This window comes from Centruroides sculpturatus, unplaced genomic scaffold, assembly GCF_000671375.1.
Source record: "Centruroides sculpturatus isolate CEXI.00-Female unplaced genomic scaffold, Cexi_2.0 scaffold27, whole genome shotgun sequence".
NCBI classification, from domain to species: domain Eukaryota; kingdom Metazoa; phylum Arthropoda; class Arachnida; order Scorpiones; family Buthidae; genus Centruroides; species Centruroides sculpturatus.
The window spans coordinates 539,220-558,904 of record NW_019384318.1 but is presented as its reverse complement, the minus strand read 5'-3'; the positions used below and the strand labels follow the sequence as shown (position 1 = coordinate 558,904).

The 19,685-nt window shown below is 26.8% G+C and overlaps 1 long non-coding RNA gene across 1 annotated transcript in view; it reads left to right on the top strand.

The window, feature by feature from the left end:
- The first annotated feature begins 2,456 nt into the window (after nucleotides 1–2,456).
- LOC111624407 overlaps nucleotides 2,457–19,685 on the top strand; it is a 27,220-nt gene continuing 9,991 nt past the window's right edge. Inside the window, exon 1 of the long non-coding RNA XR_002756572.1 lies at nucleotides 2,457–2,725. This is a non-coding gene — a long non-coding RNA (uncharacterized LOC111624407). The remainder of the gene's footprint in view (nucleotides 2,726–19,685) is intronic.

Sequence of the window (19,685 nt, the reverse complement as noted above, 5' to 3'; positions counted from 1 at the left end):
ATTCATAATAAAGAAATGGTTTAACAATACATCTTTTTCTTCCTGTAGGAAATGTGATTGCAAAGAAGAGGATTTTCGCAAATGTAATAAAAATCTAAATGTCACTGAATGGTTTGAGTTATTATAAAGTGAAGACTTTGTTCAATTAGGGTAAACATCGCAAAATTGGTGGACATTTCAGCTGACCACGTAGAAAAGGCTGCTCGCAACGATGGTACAGATTATTATGAATGCACCAAAAAAAAAAAAATATATATATATATACAGTAGATCCCCCTATAAAACCGTTTCCTATAGTTATGATTACTATAAAAATTGTGGCAGTATCCGTAAACAACGGTAAAAATAACTCCTATAATACGTAAAACGTCATCGGGCAGCCGAACTACTTTCCCGCCGTCCGTAGCGCCACGCTACGGAGAGATTTCTATCGTCTGGACAGTATTATATAAATTATATATAAATTAGGTACTGTACATATAATTATATATTAATTATATATAAATTAGGTACTGTATATATAATTATATATTAACTTAATTTATTGTAACTTTATTATAATTAAATATATATTTTTCGCCGTCTAGCGTCACGCTACGGCGAGTTAGGCGACCTATCGTCTGTCCAGTACTGTAATTTTATACATTTCTTGTGAAAGAAACATTTCTTATTTAACGGCCATAAAAATTATTTATATTAAGGATGTCTCCAAAGGTCAACGAAGTTTTCGCAGAAAAATAATATCAGAAATCGCGGCCGCGGTTTGATGCGCTGTTCCGCGACGAAACCAAGCTTTAGCAACGGGCGTAGTCGAACGGTACACACTCGGTAAGCAATCCTACAATTTTTTGTTTATAACGTAGTTTATACGGATTATTTTCAAAAAAATATACGTATTTTGGAAATGTTGAGTCGAATTAGTCTAGAATCGATTAATTTTATGAAAGAAAACCTTTCAAACAGCCGTAGTCCGTAAACTATGATTCCTACAAAATTGATTCATAAAGAACGGAACGTATCTACCGTCTTATAGGGGGATCTACTGTATATATATATGCTTGAAATGCATGATAGATTTGCATGTAAAATGTTACTACAAATCTACAATAAATAATTTGTAAATCTTAAACCTTATCTTATGATGATAAAAGTTTATTGAAAGATCATTTGTACCTTTTATCACTACATACTAGCTGTTATATAGGATACGTGATATGAGTACGAACATTGCATTGGAAAATGGGATGTCACCAAATATCATAATAATTCCGCTATAAATTGAAAAAAAAACAATAAAAATATACAAAAAAGTTTATGTAGAAAAGTAATGAGTTTATAAACGATTGGTTTGAGCAATTGCCCGGGGTCCCGTTGGTGGGGGACCCCAGGCAATTCCTCTTTTTTCCCACAGGATAACGTGCCACTAAACACCAGTAGTAAGTCGCGGCTTCGCGCTTCTCCAACGTGCTGGCCTCGTGTTTTTACATGTTTTTGTGTACAGTACTTCACGTATCTAACACTTAAATGAGATCAGTTTCCTATAAGACGTCCTACCGGGAGGCATTCTCCTTGGCAAATCGCCCAACGTACTACACTTTGCACCAATTGTTCCATCCTACTTGTTCCATCAATTTCCTCAAAATCTCCCTTGACCAAGCCCGATATAGGTAGAAGCTGTGAGGAAAAAAAAATAACGTCTCACAAATTGTTCATAAAAAAATTATGATGATTCAAATACAAATTTCTCATTCATTAATCGGACTTCATTTTAAGTCATTTATAGCTTAACATCAATGTTGTGTTTATTATTCTATAAAAGAATAAGAAAACATTATAATTAAAAACATAACAGCGAATAATTACAAATGTTTTAATAATTAAAGTCGGCAAAAATAACAAATATGATTCCTTTTTTTTCCGATTCGTGCTCACTCACGGAGGTTTTTTTTTCCATATCCATTGAGGCTTCGTCCGATTTTGGACCGACAGGATTGTAAGAAACTGAACCCGGTATATTTATCATTCATGAAGAATTTTCAGGTTGATTCGCACGGATTCGATTCAAGATTCCCCAGAGCGATACGACGACGTTTTTAAAAACAGCCTCGGCTGTCTGACCGTCGAAAGATTTAACTCATTAAAACAATAAATATACCTAATCTACGGATATTTATTTGCGCTTAATTAATCGAGCAATATTAAACCAATTTAAACCTTTTCCTGACCGAAAATATCAATCCGCCATTTCTATTTGAAATTAAAGTTTGAATTCGTTTCACCCAAACAAATTTATATATATTTTTAATCTATTTTAAAATATAATACGTACTTTTAAAATGAATAAATTACAGAAACGAACACGTTCTTTCAATTTATAATAAAAAAAATTTTTTTTATATACAGTACTGTATATATATAAATAAAAATAATGAAAGTAATCGAAATCGAACTTTCTCTCCAGAGAGGGCGCGACAGTCGATTTAATGTTTCGTTACCTCTAAAATGGCTTCTAATTCTAATTGAACAATAAATAGATGATAAAACCTAATCATTCCGTCCAATTATTTTGTTGGTATGACTTATCGATGACAATTGCTTAGGGTGCCTTAGCGTTGAAAGTTATAAAGTTGTGTAACAATTCTATTTTGCTTAACATTCTCCTTTATGCATTGATTGATGACTTTCTCAATAAAAAGTCAAAATGGGATGAAAAGATTCTTATCAGGTAAGTTTACTGATACGAATCGCTGATTATAACGCGTTTTAAACACGCCTATGACGACACAATGGTGTATTGTCGATCCATTTTCCTTATTTTGTACATTTCACTAAGTGCCATATGCATTTGTTTATAATTTGTTAAGGTAACATTTATCATGTAAAAGTATCCAAAGGAAGTGAGAATGTCACGTGTCGAGTATGTATATTAAGGTAATTGCCTATTGCAATAACAATAGCTTGCTAAAATAAATGAAGGATGAATTCTGATTTCGAAATCAGTTTATAAAAAAACTTGTAAGTACAATCCGTTAAAATTTTAGTCATAAAGGATGTTGTAATACTTCATATTTTTTTGATCGATGCGAGACGTTGCACGGAGTGATTTATTATATAGTCCTTAACGTAAAATAGCCGTGGTGTTACGGTTGATTATCATAAATAAAAATAATATATTTATATGCTTCATGCAAATAGTTATATAAACACAAACGATACTGTCTTTTGTCATTGATACTTTATGACAAAATTAGCGAGTGTGCTTTCGGCACGATGTTGTCGTCATCTTTGGGCAATATGGAATATGTTAAAGATACTATTAGAATGTTCGCTTAAGCTAAAAGGAATACATATTTAAATTTACAAACATTAAAATATGAACATAAAAATTATGAATATATTAATGTTAAAGTGATGTGAAAAGTGGATATAAGGGTTATAAATTAACAAAAATATAAATTTAAATATTTAATGAAAGGCATTGAATTAATCTGAAAAAAACTCAAAAAACTGATGTATTAATTAAAATTAATATCAAAAAATCTTAAATCTAGTAAATATAGAATGTTTATTGAACATTTTCAACCATGTTGAATGACCATCTTCAGGTTCTGTAAAGATGCTTCCTGTTCTGTTCATTAATTCCATTATATAACTTGAAGATGGCTATTCAACATGGTTGAAAACGTTCAATAAACATTCTATTTTTACTGGATTTAAGGATATTTGATATTAATTGAGTTAATCATTTAAAAGTTTAAATACTGTGATCTATACTTGCTATTTTTGTTATCATTAAAGTATCTTAATGCTGAAAGACAGTATCATTTATAGAATTGATTATCATTGTCAATGATTAATGCTTTCTTTACTACTATATGATTACATAGCAGAAAAAGTCAGTCATTCATTTATTTTTGATGTGAAATTTAAAAACTTCATTGAAAATGAAGATAATTATTATATCTTACAGCATTAAAAAGAAATATGTATTATGTGTGTGTTTCTCTTCCAGTTCTAGCATACTGTTTTAGTTATATTATGAATTAATTTGTGTTGACGGTTTGCTTAGTTGTGATGACCATAAATGATTATTTATGTATAGATTATTCTAAACCTTATGCTTGGATGCAGCTTTGCAATATTCAAAACATTATTTATTATAAAAGTAACCTTTAAATTATGTCTTAAACTATATTTTCATTTTAAAATTTTATACTACAATTCATAAAATGGTTTAAAAAATCTGTACAAAGGCTCTACAGAATAAGCCTTTACCCACTAATATTCTTAATTTTTTAAATGTTTCTGGCTTTCTTTATTTTTCAAGCATATAAGCTGAAATGTTTGGAAAACAAAGAATACTGCTGGTAAAGGTTTACTTAGGAGAATTAAAATTTTATGACAAAATAAAAATATAAATATTTTGAAAGTAATACTCAATAATATTGCAAAAGATAGTCTTTATATAATTTCAAGGTTGAAAGAATGGATTTCAGAGAAGGTTAACTAGCCTGTCATAATATATTATCTGCATTCAACTTCAATTAACATATTCAATTTCTATCAGCTTTGAATCAAACTGATTTATCTAGCATAATTTATTTATGGTAGATTAAAACTTTATCTAATTTATTAAATAAAATTCTGTTTAAACAGTACAATATTGAATATAAAGCATCTTTAAATGTTTTGATTCAAAAATTATTTCAGTATGTGTTAAAGTAAAATGATTAAATATTTACTATCTAATCGCCTTCTAAACTGATTAAGCCAATAATAAACCACATCAAAACCTTTTGAATCAGCAAATCAAAATACTTTAAACAATGCAAATAGTTTTGGTCTTTAAAAAAAATTGGTTGTTTTAAAAGAATATATTTAAACTAATATAATATTGAACAATAAATAAATATAATTACAGTTTTTAAACAAATTAAAGTATTTTGATCTGCTAATTTAAAAGAAGGTTTGTGTGGGTTGTTTACTATTTTCTGAAAAATTTGTTTTACATCAGCAAGGAAAAATAAAAATAAAATTTGTCGTCTAAACACGATTATTTTTTCATTTTTTCATTGTTTATACAAAATCTATTGTTTATAGAGAGGAAAAAGTATAAATGTTGACAAATTAGATGCTGGCACCTGCACTTCTTTCTGTTAAATGAAAATCTGCTTTAATTTCAGTTAATATGTTACTTTATTTATTTTTCTTCATTTGACTTCAAGTCTTTATAAAAGACATAAATAGGAATGACTCTCAATTTACTAGAACAGGTTTAGTTTCAATTGATGAATATATAATCTGTTGAAAAACAATAAAAATAAAAATGTTGTATATCTTAACAATATGTGATATAGGGATATGACTGTAATTATATTAATGACATTGCATTTATTATATATATATATATATTTTATACTTAATTCAGATTGGAAAACTTTGTGGGATATTGCTTATTTTGTTGTGTTCTAGTTTATGATGCCCTCATTGTCTATTTCTGTAAGATGTACTGCATAATGAAAGTTATTGTTTAACCAAAGTTCCTATTAAATTGTCAGTTTAAATTGTTCTGAAAGATTTATAAATGACCAAACATTTCAGGTTTGCTTCTTGTTTCTGTTTTTATTGGTTTAAGTATGAATATAGTTTTATTATATTGAGGTAAGTTTTAATCTTTTATATTGAAAGTAAAAATAACCAGTTTTAGAACTAATTGTGAAATGATATGGTGGTGAATCATAGAACAGTTTTACTAAAAAAAATATAGAAAAATTAAAATTTAAAAATAAACTATTGAGATTGCTTATCTAGCAAACAGTGTTTAGATTGAATTTGCAATCCATTCCTTACTGCAAATTGTATAAATTAATGCTATTAATTTATGAAAATTTTCTCAAATTGTTAAGATTGTATGATAATTGATTATGAACATTAACTAATGAATAATAAATGTGCAAAGTAGATTTATTGATTTATGAAAAATTAATTAGAAGTGTGCTCAGTACTATGATTAAAAAAGTATGATTGCTAAGTAAATGTTATTTTTGCTGCATAATAATTTGCAATAATTTAATGAAATTCATTCTGATAACTTTTGCAATCAATCTAAAATTATTTTTTAAAATGATTTATTTGTGGAATTATTGAAATATTAATTTTTTTCCATAAAAAATAAAAATAATTAAGCAATTTATCATCAGTAACATTTGTCCTTTGTTATCTTTGAACATATAATCTGTTGATAATTTTTTTTCCTGCAAGAAATTAAAACAAGGTTGCTGTGATTTGTAATAAGCATTGCAAATATTCTCCAGCTTAGATCATCCTAACTCTAATATTTATAATTACTTCCTGAATGCTTGGGTAATTATCTTCTTTTCATTCAGTTAGGTTATCGGTTATATTAGCTTAGCCTGCAGCAATGAAAAACTTAAATTTTCTGGATATGCAATGATAAATAAATATCAACTTAATAAAAATATTGAATACAAAATGCAAAATTAAAAAGCAAGTTAAAGAATTGTGTGATACTCTTCTTGTCTAGTCTTGTGTTCAATTATACGAGCACTAACGTGGACTTATTATAGACTTATTACTAGATTTATTAAGTTAAAGAAAATTACATAGATGTATCTAGTAAATAATATAGGATAATAAAATTTTTAATATTCATATAAAATAATTGCAAGATCAATACTTGCAGATAATCCAGAACTACATAATGATATCATAAAACTTTTTAGTAAAAGAAAGTCATACATTTATCAAATTGTTAAATTATACTAATAAGAAAATGGGGAAATTGTTGGTGTTTCTAATACTCAATTCATAAAGACATAACAAACCATATAATATAATTTTCTTGAATATATTCTAAATAATAACCTTTATTTGCAAAAAGATTTCTTCCAGCTCTCCTTATAAAATGGTTAACACTAATTAAATTTTTGTGGAAAATTTTTTCTCATCTTTTAAGTTCCAAAAATTCAGCTTGGAATAATATAACTGAGCATGAGATCTTTATTGTAAATGAAATATTTTATTACTTGAATACTATCTTGTTAATAATATAGTTAGTTTTCTAAAAATTGTGATTATTAATGAGCAAATGGAATTTATTATCTAATCTCTTCTTAGTGCAAAGAATGCTCTTGTATGTGATGACATTGACTTTGACTAGTTGCTATTAAAGTGTCAACAGATTACAACTTCTGAAGAATTTTAAAGAAAATAGAGTTCCTCTTTAGTAATGTAGATAATTTTTCACTTAAGCTTGGTGAGCTGTGCCAGCATTTCTTTTTCCACTTTAGATAGCATGGGTCATATACACATACCTTGGAAATACTGAATATTTGAGAGATATGCACTTCAGAATTCAATATGTTTATGGCACCATAATAGAAAACAAAGTGCAGAACTTTCCTAAACCTTAGTGTTCTAATGTGAATTAACTTGTAAAAGTGATACTGTGCAGTTTCCGTATTTCAAAAGTTCTTTTACATGCACTCAATACTAAATTATATTCTAATATAAATAAACAAGACTATCTTTCAGTGTTATGTACTATGAATACAAAATGCAAAATTAAAAAGCAAGTTAAAGAATTATGAGATATATTTCTAAGTCAAATTGTGTGATAAGTTGAAAAATATTATTTATTTAAACATAAATGCTAGTATTTCCAAGCATATTTGTTGTCTTTAGGTGAAAGAATCTAAAGAGGACACAGAATGATTTCTTTACGGTAATTTGGAAATGGTGCATAGCAATTTTCAAAAAATACAAAAAGTTGGACTAAAATGTAGAATATAAACTAAATAAAAAAATAATTTAAAATATAAATGTACATAAGCATAACTGGAGAATATAAACTAAATAAATAAATAAATTTTTCAATTTGCAAGGTGTGAAGAATAACAAAAACAGAAAGGTATGAAGTGCAACTCAATAGTCAGGAAGTGTGTTGCATCAACCACATATTCTACTGTAAGTTTTTCTTTGCTGTTTTAAAAAGGGTTAAATACATACAGGTCAGGCAATTAAGTGTGGGTTGGTTACAAGTGTTATTAGTAAGGATGTATATTAACTCTCAAATAAATAAGATGTTGCAATTCATACATCTTTGGATTAAGCTGATCTCTTCCCAGAATGACTGAAAACTGTGTTCCAATATATTCCTAGCTAGATCCGTAATGCACCTATTATGACAGATATTGTCTTGTTTGGCCAATGTGTTAGCGAACATTCTAGAAGTTGCTCCAATATACACCAAGTCAAATACTGTAGAACCTAATTTTAAAGGAATTTTGCAGACCCTAAACTTTCTTGTGAGAAATAAAAATCTCTGTCATTACATAACAGTCTATATAATGAAGGAATGGAGGTTGAGGTTTGATTGGTAGCAGTGGCATGCGGTGATATTTGATGATAGGGAAGCTGTGCCTAGCCTGGATAGAATTATTGGAAGTGTTATATGATATTTTGGTGTGTAGCATCCACAAGCTAAATTGCATGAGGTTGGTGCTCTGTAAAGTGCATGTGCGAATGCAAGTAATCTGGCTGCTTTGCATGATTGAAATATTTTCACTGTGAAAGCTGTCCCATATTTAACAATACAGCGCTTCCATTGGGAATATGCATTTACAGATTTATATTTGAATATACAATAGCAATCTTATTGTCTTTTTTTCACATGTAGTATAGAAATTTGTAATAAGATACATAATGCGGTTATAATGAAATATTAATTTTAATTAATTCAAAGTACATTAAAATATAAAAATAATCACACAATATGTATTTATATTTTAGAAGATACAACGGAAGTGGTGTTTCCACAGCTTCCATGGACGGCACACCACTGATTGGTAGGCTTCTTGAAGATATGGGCAAGGGTATGTTTCAAATGTGAGATAGTTACCAGAATGGAATCTATCCTTCTTTGTTGCCATTGTAGATAACAGGAATAAAGCTTTCACTACTTCAGAATTAAGTGTCTGAACTTGACCATAGTGTGCCCTGCATTTTTGACTGCTTTAAGAACAAATTCTAGTTCATGTTCCATCAGATGTGTGGGATAGAGATACACATATCTTAATAAAACACTACTAGCTGCATTAACATAATGAGATGGTTGGAATGAGTCTGAAAAATGATAATGGAAGAAAGTTGAAGTTATGGTATACACCAAAGCTAAGTCCTGTAGATGTTTTAGTCTTCCAGAATTAAACATTTTAGAATAGATATATATAATTTGTTAAATGTAAATGATGGCAGGGTTAAATTGTTTTTGCAAATGAAACTATTATATAAATAATGACTAACAAAATTGTATATACATTTATCATATTGCAAACGAACCTCCTGTTGGTTTCAATAGGCTCAAAGCAACATTTTCTGATAGAAATTAAAATATCTGCCTACAGGTAGGCTAGGCTATGCGTTAATGACTATCACTTTTTTTTCTGTAAGTCAAGCATTATCTTTTTACTGTTAAGATGTGAATTATATCATTTCACATGCTTTGTTAGTTATATATACAGGGTGAGTCAAAACTATGTGAACAATCTTGGGTGAGTCAAAATTTTGTGAACACTATTTGAGAGAAAGCATTTACTCAAAGTTTGCATTATACACAGTCTCAACCTGACCACCGGCATGATTAATGCACTCAAACCAACATTCAACAGTACAATTTAGTGCCAGAACACCGGAGATTGGGGAGGCCATAACAACGGTCCATCGCAACCAATTGGAGTAGAAAATGAAACAAAATTAAGATGTTTCATTAATAATGTTTAATTAAAAATTAAGATTGTTCACATAATTTTGACTCACCCATGATTGTTCACATAATTTTGACTCACCCATGATTGTTCACATAATTTTGACTCACCCATGATTGTTCTCATAATTTTGACTCACCCTGTATAATGATGATACTATGGATGTATAATGATTTACATGTTTGTTGTTAGGTTGTAGACCTGGCGATGTTGGAGCATTTCATATCAGTAACTGTTCAAACAAAAAAAGTTTAGCACTCATATCTACCAATATAAGTGCAAAAATGCAACAATAAACTTAACATTGTGTTGTAGAGACTAATATATTTATAGCTTCTGCTCTCATAACTCTGTAACATATGATGATTTGTCAAGATGATATCATTTTGCCACAAGCAACAAGCACTAGACACTACATGCAAGAACTTACAAGTCCAACTTAACACATCCAAGTAGGTTAAATTATAAATAAGTTCGAGTTAAAGTGTAGTCCAAAAAATTTCTTACACTTAAAATATCCTAATGTGATTTTAAATATAATAAATTAACATGTTAACTGCCACTATTGAAAAAAATTTTATTATTTCCTGGGCCATTTACTTCCTTTATATAGATTTATGTTCTTTTCATATCAGAAAATCTGAATTTGCTGTTTGAATTGATGTTTAAAAATATTTATGCTAATTTTAAAAGTTTTGGTTTAAAATTAAAATTTTTTCAGATTGTAAGAATCCTTTAAAAATGAAGAAATAGCTCTCTTATCTAACATTTATAGAATATTTAAGTTACTGGTACAATGTTAAAAATTAAATGCTCTATAAATATTAAGCGACAAGATACAGGAGTCTATTGTAGATGAAATAGTTATCTTGTGAATGATTAAGAAATTGTGGCATTGTTCATTTAATTAGTTAATTTCAGTAATAAAATTAATAAATTAAATGAAAAGTTTTTAATCACTTATAAAACTCTCAGATATATTTTGTAATTGTTGCAGACATCGTTATAATTTATTGATAGTGACTGATGTCTATCAGCATAGACTTCAATGTTAATGTAAGTAATGAAGTACAGTTTAAAATATATAAATATATGTTTTTTTCATTCAAGTTAGATTATAATTTATCTTGAACTTTATTTCAATTGTTTATTTTATTTTGTACTTATCTTTTTCAAATTTCTTCATTTCCCCCCTAAAAAGATGTTATTTTTGCTCTTAAGTAGAAAATCTAAGTTATATAAATAAATATAATGTCATAAAAATTGATTTTACAGGCAGAAAAAATATTTTTGGACTTTAATAACTTGAAATCAAAAGAATATTTGAAAAGTAAATACTTAAAAAAACTTCTAAAATTAGATATATAATATAAAATTCAATAAATTTTATAATATATGATCAGCACAGGAGGTTAGATATGATTGTAGCCTCTTAAATACAATATTCATTTTAAATCAAAATATTTGGTTAAAATATTGCTTAGTATCATTAATCTAATAGATTACATGTATGATTATTACTGTAATTATTTAATATGCTTTTAATTAAGTAAATTAATAAATGTTTTGAGTCAAATTCATTTAATTGTTATGTATTAAAATTTTAGAGTAAATAATTGAATGAATGAATGAATTAATTAATTTGCACTCTTAGTGTCTGCAGAGTGGAAAAGTAAAATAATAATAATAAATTTTAGAAAAATCTGGGAAAACAAAAACACAGAACAGAATTTGAATACAATTTGCATATGTTACAAATAATGTAATCTAAATTATTTCAGGCAGATATTGTTTAGGAATGTATGAATTAACTATTGCAGTTATTTATCACTATATTAAGAAGAAAAAATTTTTCTAACAATTTTAAAGCATAAAAACATGAGAAAATCCTGTTAAGGGTAAAATGTTGATTAGTTGATTGGTGTAGACTTAAGAATTATAATAATCTCACAGGAAAAATAATTTTTATTAATTAATTTATGATTTCTGTTTTTCTATATAAATTATTTTCCCTATTTGAAACAAACATCATTTTTATTTAGCAATACAGTTATTGAATTTAAATTTTATTGTATTAGAAATAACATACAATATGTTTTTTAATGTTTTAAAATTTAAAACTACACTGGTGCCTCATACTTTGAATTTAATTCATTCCAGGAGGTTGTTTGAACTCCTAATTGTTTATAGTCCGAAGCAATTTTTCCATTAGAAATAATGGAAGGCAAATTAATCCATTCCTAGACCCTGAACAATACCCATTTCAATAAACTTAAAACAGCAAATAAACATAATTTAAGGTAAAAATAACACAATTAAATGTCCTAATAATAAGTTAAAACACCAAAACAATAAATAAAATAGGTAAATGGTGTATAAAAAAAACCAAAATTGCATTTATTGGTTGCACACTGTGGACTTTGGTGTCTTAACATAGTTGTGTGATTTAATTATAACAGTTGTGAAATTTAACACATTATAGATAATGTGAGAATTTATTCTTTGTTTAGAAACTTTATTTTATACATTTTGTTTGAATAAAACCAAATTGTAATTTTTTCATATAAAAAGGCATATCAAGCATATAATGCTTTATGAATATTGGAAAGGATATAATGCTGTACAAACAGTAAAAAAGTTATGTGTATGGGAAGATGCTCCTAAACCTTGAACATGCTAAATATGGTTTAAAAGGTTCCATTTGGCAAATTTTGAACTAAAAGATACAAAATGTACAAGGTGTCAAAAAGCTGCCAACAAAGAAAAATTGCAGGAAGAAATAGTTAAAAATTGATGAATAACACAATATAGTATATATCAGACATGGGCAAATGCGGCTCATTTTGAGTTACATGCAGCTCTTGCTGAAAATGTTAATTTCTGCTTTTTATTATTATTTTTACAATTTCATTTCCACAATTTTGTGAAAATATGTTTATTAAAAAAATTCTCGCGGTACAGAACTGTGGTACAGAATAAAAAAGTACAGAACTGTGGCTCCCATGCATTTTGCAAAACCTACATTTCAGTTCCCACTGAACTTTTGCATGCCCACCCCTGGTATATATATGTATATATAACTAAACACACCAAAAATAAAGCAAAAAAAAGCACTGAAAATATAAAAGCGTAACAAAAGAGCAAGAGATGACTTGGACACACACAAAAGATTGTATTTATGCTTTGGGCATGTTTTTCATCATGAACTTTGAAGCATCATTCGAACTCAGGCAAATTTTTGTCAACTTTTTTGTTTGAACTCTGAAGCATCCAAAGTATGAGATATCACTGTGTTTTAAATAAATTATTACAAAATGTTTAATATATTGCTAAAAAAACAATGGCTTAGGAAATTTTTATAATCCACAAAATTTAAGATCTCTTGGGAACCCATTAAAATTTAGTTTAATTAATCATAGTGGTAATTGAGTAGCAGTATGTTAATTATTTATTTCATTTAATACTACAAATATCTACTAAAAACTGAATATTCAATATAAATCTCTTAATGTGTTTTCATTTATAAATAAATTATGATGTATAGTATTTGAATTTAATGTTTTTAAATTAATAATAAATCAAAACAGGTATTACAAGGAATTTTTTACAAAGTGTGATTTAAATTTTATATTTGTTCTTAAACAATTAATTATTTAATTGTGAGGTTTTTTAAATCAATGATTTGATTGTTCAAAGTACACTAACATCTAAAATGTAAATAAGTTGATAGAATTTTAAATTTTTACTGTTTTTACATGTAAGAAAGGCAGCTAAATGTTATGTCTCAATTGATTATCACATTCTTTCATGATCATTTTATAAGGAATTTATGTCAAGCTTTTTAAACCTACGATTATAACAGCTTCTTTAATATTTAATAGTTTGATTAAATAATGTTTAAAGATATTGCACAAAAATGACAAAAAAAAGACAACATTATCATGCTTTAAAGTGCAGCAAAATTTATTTAGAGTACAGACTAGCATTTTCATAACTTGTATTGTGAATAAATTTTGCTTGACTTTAAAGTATAATAGTTGTTTTTTGAAATTCAGTTGAAAGTTTGAGTTGTTTTTTTCTTGCAAAAATTTATAAAAATACTTTCTTCTTTACTGTTGAAGCTTTCAATGTTGGAAACAGAAAATTACTTACTATTTTGTTTTAATGTTATTTATTTGTTTTGACAGTTTGCAAAGATTTTCTGCAGTAGTTTGATTATTAAATATAAATATATTTTGATTTACTTTATCAAAGTAATCAATTATATTTTTCTTGATAAGTAGACAATAGAGAGGTTGCGGCCGACGTTTTCAGCCCAAAAGGTGAACGTCGGACGTCGAGCACCACCATCTGGCAATTCTAGAAGGCTGATAATGGTGTTCACTACATCTAGCATAGCAAGTAGAAGTTCGGCTTAAATTTTTTTATTTTTTTTTTGTGTTTGGGGTTAAAATTATGAAGTATTTTATTAAAATAATGATTATTTAAGCATTTATGAATAATATTGTAAAGAAACAGACGATTTTAATCCAAAAATTATTTAATTATTCAATTTTTTTGCAAGTGATGTGAAGTACGTATAGAATTTACATCTATTTCTGTTCATAATAGCTTATCATAATTCTACAGGAGTAAGTTTGTTCTTTCATAGCATCTTCTACAATCAACAGCATAATATGTTTGTAAATTTTCTAAAAATAATTTCCTGAGCTGCTTTCGGATTTACATAAGCCATTACTTCCCTCAACAAAAGTATGAGATAGTCCTATCATCCTATCATACGGTAGGAGACACGACGCTAATTAAAAATAATTATTTAGTGTTATTAAACATCCTATAAATACTTTAAAATAGTTTAATTTGTTTATTTATCTTTGCTGGTAACATTCGTTGTTGTTAAATGTTTCCGTCATTTTTCAACAATATCCCATGAGTCAGTGCGTGACATGAACATGTGGCGCAATGTGTTTTACTTGGAGTTCAAACATCAAACGTGTACTTCTGCTTGCCGTACAAGTTTAACACTTGAACTTCGGCCGCAACCTCTCTAATAACATACTATTAATGCATGTATATATTTTTATCAAATAAAAATACATATATCTTATAATAGATTAATTAAATTTTGGTACACATTTATATTTAGTTGTTATTACAATAATTGTAAGTGCCTTGTGTCTTGAAAATTTAAAAAAAAATTTTTATCACTTGAAACCATCAGATTCCTTTCTGGTACTTTCTTTACATGAATATGAACTAACACTATAAATTATACCAAAATAATCTTCATGTATTTAGTTACATACAGAATGGCATGCAAATATCTGCTACTTCAGTATAATGTATATTGATTTTAACTTAATTAGTAAGCTATAAAATAAAAGTAAATTACAGTATAACTTATTACTTGGCTATTTCTTCAGGAAGAACTATGCATCAGTAATTTTTTTAAATTGATAGTAAGGAAAATAAAATTACATAGACAAGTTTAGTTTTATAATTTAACTTTTCAAATAGATGACTTGTATAGGATTATTAGAAAAGTTACAAAATCTGCAGTTAAAATTTTATTTGTACAATGAAAATCCTTGCATTGGAGTTCTTAAAAATTAAAAACTCAGAACTGGCTATTTGCCAATACTGCACTTTTACACTTAGTAATGACAAAAATTGCAATCATTAAATTTTACAAAAATACAAAGTTCAACAAACTACAATTAGCCTTAACCTGATTAATAGGAAAAAGTGTGCAACAGAAGATAGAGAATTCTTAAATAACACTCTGATAACTTCAATGCAACAGTTCTAAGATCTTATGACTGACAAGCACACTTAAGCACTTGTTCTCAGCTTTATACTGTAATTATGTTTTTATACATGTTAGTACATTTTAATTTACTGATACAGAATTTTACAAATGCATAAAATTTTTGCCTTTGCATTCAAAAATAATATGTAATAATGAATGTTTATTTATGAAAATTAGTGTTTTGAATTTAAATTTTTTTTGTGGAATATAACAATATCATTATTGAAAATTAGCTAATAAATTGGGAATTGATAAAGTAGATATTGAGATTTAACAAAGTAATCCAAAATCAGGATAATGTAAATAAACTAAAGGCAAATAACATATGTAAAATAAATATAACTATTAAAAAATTATCCTGCTACCTCAAAATGTACATCCATAAACCAAACTGGATGTGAGACCATGAGATACTGTAAACATATTAATACTTTATTGTTATCCAGCAATGAGTTTAACATATTAAAAACATTTCCTAACTGACCTAAATGAGATCTTCCTCAATTAGATGTATGGAATATGTAACCAACTTTTAAAAGATCAAAATACAAAATTTAAAAGTTTTAACATAAATAAGACATAAACAGTATGAAATGAGGTAAACCCTTTGTAAAATAATAAATGTTACATTTCCACATCATGGATAAATTATCCGCATCTGTAAAATTAATGTATGTTTTGAGCATTTTTATGCTTAATATAGTAAACTCATTGCTGGATAGCAATATGTTGTGTTGATAATAGCTCACTACCTCTGAATGTTAATCAATAGATGACATCAGTCTTTTGTGGTAATTAAAATCAGTGAAGAAAATTTTGGGATAGACTATGTTTATAAAACATTTTTTATAAAAAAAATTTAAATAGTAGAGTATAAACTGTTCTTAAAGTGTAATTAAGCCAATAATTTAAATGAATTTCAAGAATTTTCATGTTTGTTTTTACAAATAAACAATTAGATGTAAAAAAATAAAAATAAATTATTACATATAGAAATAAGATTAATTAAATTAAGCCTTATATAATTAAATATTAAGTTTAATTTTAATAAGATATTCTAATATTAGATTTATGCTGAAGTTAGATCTTGGAGGATATACCAAATTGCTGCTTTTAGAAGCCCATTTGGTGTAAACATTTTCCAAAACAAGTGCTACCATAATAGGCCCATATATATGATAAAAATGAAGTATGAAATATACTTTTTAAAAGTTCTTTTTTTTTATCATAATGATCTCCATCTACAATTGCATATACAGTATATATGATGCTGTAATACAGATTGGTAAAAACATTGGACTGTGATACTATTAACTTTTTTTATGGAAAAATTATGCAAATTCAGTCTCCACTGTTACTATGGTTATAAATAGCTGTAAAATACATTTAAACTAGTGAAAAATTTGTGGAAGCAATTAGGAAAAATCTCAAATTTCATTAGAATGTTGTACTGCTTTTTATTATATATTTAAATTCCAGTTTAAAAAAAAAAAATATGGCAATGGGGAAGAGGGTCTCTATTAGCACAGTTTTAACTGAAGAAATAGGAAAAGATTGGGATGGACTTCTATTAGGGACAATATGATACTTCTAAATATTTTTGAAGATTGCTGTTAAGATACTATTGTGTAGTATTTAACAAAAAAAAAAGGGTCTGTAATTTAAAGAATTCATACTTTACAGAATATATATAATTTACTGCTTTTACTTTTCCAGCTGTTATGTATACATAACAAGGGAAAGTATTGGAATTATGTCAAATTTGACCTGCCGATTTTTTGCAAATTATCATTTTTTGGGTNTTTTAAAGTTTTCTACAATTTTTTTTTCTTGTTTCTGTTTTATTAAGATTTTTTTAAGTAAGGGTATTTTTTAATGACTTAATGTTTTTTAAATAAAAAATGGTTACTAAAATACTTTAAATTTTTAAAATGATTTTGCTATATTCAAGATGAAAATTGTCAATATATTTTTAGATAATTTTTAATTTATTAAAATTTATCCCTGAAATATGGAATAAATTCTAAACTTGTTTCAAATTGATTACTTTTCTGTAAATATAAAATATACTAAACACATCTAGTAATTATAATGTATAGTTTGATGTACAGGGAAATTATAGTTTTATTTAGTTAGCATTGAATAATTTATTTAACTTATTTATTTGTTCTAATTCTGAAAATTAGTTTTTTAGTATGTTGACATAAATTAAAATCATTAAATATTATTTTATATTATATGTAGCAATGAATTGTACTGTACATAGGTTATTGATTTGGAAATAAACTGATCACTTCACATGCATTTGCACACACATACATGCATTCTTGTGCACACACACATGCATTCTTGTGCACACACACAATACATATAGTGTATATACAGAGATAATTCAGTTGTTTCATTTAATAAAATATGAACGTTTTTGTATATAGTAATTTTTGATTTAAAAGGATTTTTAAATCAAAAAGTGTTAGAGGATGAACACAGATAAATGTAATAAAAATATGATTATATTGTTATTTAACACTAAGCATCAAATGCTGTGATGTCACCAAAGGCGTCAATGCAGAATCTGAATATTCTTATAGTAGATCCACCATTATTAATTTCGAACACCCTTAAATCATCAAGTGCATACCCTAGTCAGGAATTGCTGGTTTTTAGCATCTTCATTTACATTTTATTAAGAAAATAAATGTATAATAATTTTCAATTGTTGATATAATATAGTCTGCTATTTACTTCTCTGTATTTCAATGTTGGAAACTTTTTCTTAACTTAAAATGCAGAAATAATCATATGATCTTGGTTCCTAACAGTGGATTTTCTAGAAAAGATATGGTGATATATCAAAGTTTCCAGAAATATTAAGTAAATCATACCTTTTAATAGGAGTTTTTAACAAAACAAACATTTTTGATTACTTATATAATCATTATTACAGATAGAACATAAATTTAAAACTTTAGTTCTAGATACAAGCATAAACTTAGATATAAAATAAAGAAAATTTTTGGTAATATCATATTCATATTTCATATTCATGTTTATATTTGGTAGAATTTAAATAACTGGTTTGGTTATCACAAAAATTTACAGTTTTAGAATTATTTTATATGGTTATTAGGATTGTTTTTGAAATTTTTCAACACAGTATGAAAAACAAGAATTTGGTTTGGGAGTATTTATGTAGTGTGTTCTATTTCCCATATTTCTATGCAAATAGGTGTATGCTCTTATTTGTAAAAATGGCTTTTGCATTTTTTGAGATAAATGTCTTGTTTTATTTATAAGAGCATACTCTTTCGTGTGCCATTTTGTTTTGGATTACAAGAGCACTACATATACAGTAACTATTCAGTGACATCTCTGCAGTAAACATTATTAAAAATAAAAATAAAAAAATTGTTTTGTTACTTTAAAAGTTTTTTAATATTCAGTTTTTTAAGGTACGTTCTGGAATATAGTGCCAATTTTTTCCCTCTAAGAATATTCTCTTATATCCAAAGTACTCTTATATATGCTGAAATACAGTAGATTGTTTTAACAAATAATGTAATATTTTATGCTAACCTCTATAGTTTTTGGTGTTAGTCTTGGCTTAGCTCAAGTGAAGTTTATATTTTATACATGCAGATGAATCAAACCTAAAATGTATAGCAGACTGTTGATGTAAACACTTAGAGAACTAAGTTAAATTATTCATTGTATCAAATGATCACTATATTGAGTTCACTATATAAAATCAATATGCCCAATCTAGACTACAAGACTCAAGTGAGAAGGTTAGTCAGTCATTTCTTAATAATAACAACAACAATAATTAGAAATTAATTAAATTATAATTATTATTATAAGATGATGGCCTACATGTTTCTCTCTAGTCCAGATTTGTTTGATTAATTAGAAATCTTATAGTCTAAAAATAGTCCCAAAAATTTGATTTATTGGTTATATTTCAGACAAAAAACTAGCACAAGTAAACTAGAACTATATACTAAACATAACAATTAAAATCTAAATGCTAATTCCAGCACTGAATGAACAAAAAAAAAAAAAAGGTTTAGAAGTTTTAAAATGATAGAATT